This window comes from Schistocerca piceifrons, chromosome 3 (genome assembly GCF_021461385.2).
Source record: "Schistocerca piceifrons isolate TAMUIC-IGC-003096 chromosome 3, iqSchPice1.1, whole genome shotgun sequence".
Classification (NCBI taxonomy): domain Eukaryota; kingdom Metazoa; phylum Arthropoda; class Insecta; order Orthoptera; family Acrididae; genus Schistocerca; species Schistocerca piceifrons.
This window is the reverse complement of record NC_060140.1, coordinates 181,912,432-181,917,120: the sequence shown is the minus strand read 5'-3', so window position 1 is coordinate 181,917,120 and position 4,689 is coordinate 181,912,432.

Here is a 4,689-nt window from a genome sequence, read left to right as displayed (position 1 = left end):
GCTGTGTTAAAGAATACGGCGCATGGCAAAATGGCGCTAACCAAAAGTGGCGCAGAGGCATCTTCGATGCACCACAGGCCACACAGATTACAGCGGTGAACGACGGTAGCCGAGATCTGTGCGGGCGGATAGTCGTGAAACTATTGAGCAAATTTACCTCCCGGATTAACCAAAGAACTACCAACAGTGCCTCAACAAAGACCGATCGGTGAAAGTTGCTGCATATGGGCCTTCGCAACAGGCGCCTGGCTCGTACATCCATGCTCACTGCTGTCCATCGGCGACGAAGGTTGCAATTTGTACGCCAGTACGGGCGCAGCCCCGATTCCTCCCTAAACCAGGTAGATGAGCAGATAACAGGACCGAATCCTCCCAAACTGACACATTGTACGTTGTATTATAGACAATAATATAATTATTCCTGCCATGTTCCTTATCTCGTTCCCCTACCCCTCCCATGTTTTAAACAAAAAAGATTGATTGATTAACTTATGCACACTTTGCGCGTGACCTTGAGCGGGACTTAGTCGCTGGCGCTGTTTCGGCTGGACTTTATCTCAATAAGATCAAATATAAAACTTTTAAAGATACAATACACGCGAAAATTTTTTGCATCTTCTACTGTAACTTCATATGCTCTCCTTTGCCTGCTTGGAGTACTCATAACGTTCAGAACTGCTACCTGCTTCAAACGGGAGGATTCGGTCCCATCGTTTTTCAGACCCTTGCGGGCTTGGGAGGATTCAGTACTATTTTTCTGAACGCGGAAGGATTCGGGGCTGCGCCCGCCAATACCGCAACAACACGTTCGCTGTGTGGAGACTGGTTGCCTTTTTAGATGAACCACGTTTTATGTTCCATCGGCGTAAAATGTCTGAGAGCAAACCCACTAGCAATAGTCGGTAGAGTCCAGGCCGGAGGGGTGCTGTAAGGACTGGAGTACATTTTCGTGGTGTTCCCTGAGTGATCACGTCATTCTGGAAGGAATAACGGATCACACAAGTATGAATCTATCACTGAGAACCATGTTCATCCCTACATGTAACAGATTTTTCTTCAGCACGATACCATCTACCAGCAGGACAACGCAACGTGTCGCAGAGCCGGCAGTGTATGTGCATGGTCCTAAGAGCACCAGGATTGGTTTAGTGTACTCCTCTGGCCACCAGACTCACCGGATTAAAACCCAATCGAGTAGTTGTCGGATCACTTCGATTGGGTTGTTCACGACACGGGTCTTTAGCCGAGAAACCTAACGCAACTAGCCACGGTACTGGACTCGGCATCGCTTCACATCCCTGCCGTTACCCTCCAAAACCTCATTCACTGTCATCCTGTACTTCCCTGCAAAAGGTGGCTATTCAGGTTTTCGACAGGTGGTTACATTTTTGAGACTGAAATGTGTAATTCTGCAAAAAAAAATTTACATTTATTTGCGTTGAAGGTCAACTCTTAGTCCTTCCAACAATGGTCGGCACTAAGCGGGTTGTCTTCCATCTCACAAAAATTTTCTGGGTTTGTTTAACTATCCGCAAAAATAAATTGATTTATTATGTGGAAGATAGATTGATCCTTCCCCGGAAAGGCATGCCTGCCAAACTGAATTGGCTTTATAGGTCCACGCCGAAAAAAACATGCCTCTCTTCTCAAATCAGTGCCTACTCCTGCCCTTCATTTCCATGTTTTATCTACCTTATCGTATTCGGCGGAGAAGATTCCCAGAGACTGACACTCGACAGAAGTCTGATAGTTACAATTTCATTTGAATAAAAATCCTTTATTATTATTTTAAAGTCAGTTTCCATGTATGTAGATTTCTTAGTTGTTTAGGTACGGCAGCTTCTTCCAGTGCTTATTGCAATTTCTATTTTTCAGATCAGTCAAAAAGACTAAACGAATTTCTCATGCTTTCCGCGACGTTTTCCAGTAGTTTGTTACAGCATATACCGTCGTCCAAACGTAATCAGTCTGTCTAAATTCCTTATTCTTTTCTTTCAAGTCATTTTGTATAATTTGTATTTTGGTAAATATTTCCTAATCTACGTTTTAAATTATAATTCTTATTCTACTTAAGTGTCCCAGTACCAGATAAATAATTAAAAATATATAATTTTATTTTTTCATTTACCTGTTATTTAGCAGCTACAAACATTGAATCAATTACGCACTCTAACAGAACTTCGAAAAGTTACAAAATTATGCAGCGTAACATGCTAGAAAAGCGAGAAAACAAGAAAACATAGTCTTCCAGTGTCATTAATGGGTTTCTCCGGGCGTCAGCTAGTCCGGACTGCTGCTTACGCGTTAGAGAATAGAAACTACGTCTGGATTTCTGGTACCGTTTCATGACTGTAATCGCCGACAGTTCTCTACGCACGCGAGAAACGTCTCGGATTCTTTGCTATTTTGTGGGCGCCCGTCCACACACTGGAAGAACTTAGAGATTCATCACCTTATAATAAGAGAGACAAAGAACACCGTTAAGTAGCACATTTCTGGGGGAGTAACGTAGAAACTGGAAATAGAAGTCAGAGTCAGACTGCAAAACATGGAAGTCAGAGTCAGACTGCAAAACGTCTGTAGTTAACCGGTCTTTAGACTGACTGAAAAGTCTGCCCTTTCTGCATGCTATAGGCAAAAAGAATTCTACTAGGCGCTGGTTGAAATGAATGATGGTTACTTCGAAGGGAGGCTTTGAGCATTGCTTCGGTCTATAGATATCGGCTAGCTGTTTTGTTCTGAATCGGTTGATGGACAGTGTCTGTTCAAGAGTTCTGTTGAACACAATGACTACCTAAAGCCGCCATTCCAATTCTCGCTAAGGAGAAGAACACGGCACGTGTCATAAACCGATTTCCCAGAAACTTCTCTCAGTGGAAGAGGAGACACAATAAGTGAACACGTGTCTCGGCATATTCGTAGATAGTCGCCGGTTTCTGAGAAACGTTGGTCAGAGTTTGCGACTTGATTCAGATACTTTTTAAAGTACGATAACCTCAGCCGAAAGGTTGGCACAGTGAGTAGAGTCACGGCCTCACATTTATGCGGCACGTGTTCGAAACTCAGTTGTTATTTTTATTTATTTTACTTGATTCATTTATCAACCAATGTCGGCTGAAGGTTAATACACGAATATTCGTTATTAGTGTACGGGATACAAAGGCGTTAAATTAATCGTAAACTTACACCATGGTTTCACAATAAGTGACATACATGTACTACATAATATGTGTGTCTATGGTATTTTCAGGGGTTAGAATCTTTGTCAATTATCGTATTCTTATAGTTCATTCTTGTATCAATTCATATATTAATTCTTATTTTTCATTCTTTTGTTTATTCTATAGGAAGATATGGTGTATTCCCTTGCATGATGCCGACCGCAGGTACATTCGAATCAAAAAAATTCCGAATACCACGAGCCTCACGCGAATCTAGGCTTGCGATAGTGACATTTCTTCGTATGAGCTTAATTTGTCAACATTGGTGAAGATCTCACGCGTAGGAATAATTTCGCGAGAAATGACGACTGACGGATCACTTTACCGAAAACTAGCGCTTGGAGTTGATAGTGCGTTAATTTCAGCGAAAACAATTTTCTCATGATTTACTTATTTTTTAAATTCATTCAGAAGAAAAGGACGTGGTCAAAGAAGGGGATAGCCGGCTGCTGTGGCCGAGCGTTTCTAGGCGCTTCTGTCCGGAACCGCGCTGCTGCTACGGTCGCAGGTTCGAATCCTACCTCGGGCATGGATGTATGTGATGTCCTTAGGTTAGTTAGGTTTAAGTAGTTCTAAGTCTAGGGGTCTGATGACCTCAGATGTTAAATCCTGTAGTGCTTAGAGCCATTTGAACCATTTGAAAGAAGGGGATCAAGAAAGTTGAAAAATGTCCAACACAATGGTGCAGCATCACGAGTATTGCACCAGAAGGGACATTCCTCAAGAGATACCACAGGAAGGAATGATTATGATTCTCTATTGAGGCACTAACTATGAAAGGATTATAGAAAGTGACAATGAATAATCTCTGGAATGTGCTGGAACCATTTCTTTGGTATTTTTCAAATGTTCAAATGTGTGTGAACTCCTAAGGGACCAAACTGCTGAGGTCATCGGTCCCTAGACTTACACACTTCTTAAACTAACTTTAACTTATGCTAAGAACAACGCACACACCTATGCCCGAGGGAGGACTCAAACCTCCGGCTGGGGGGACCGCGCAATCTGTAACGCGGCGCCCAAGACCACACGGCCACTCCGCGCGCTTCTGGTATTTTTTTTTAATTTTATTTACAATTTACCTATTTTTTCTACTTGTTATATCAATTTTACATCAATTACATACGTATTCTTGTTTTATAACAAACATTCACTGTATCACTAGTGTCATGTGTGTTGCACTAAAAAATATTCACATTAAAGCAAAGTATAGAAAAATGTTCTTGCGCCTGCAACTGTTTTACTCATAAAAAGAGTCTTAAGATAAGCGTAGTGTATTTTTTACATACTGTAAGAAATAATACAGAAATACTATAACGTCGAATCATATCTACACCTACACACGGATAACTGACCACTGTAAAATGAATCTGATGTTTCAATAAAACAATAAAATAATTTATAAATAGTCATTTAGCTTCGGCTGCAAATTACTCAGCCTGCATCAGCATAAACTTGTACTACTTGT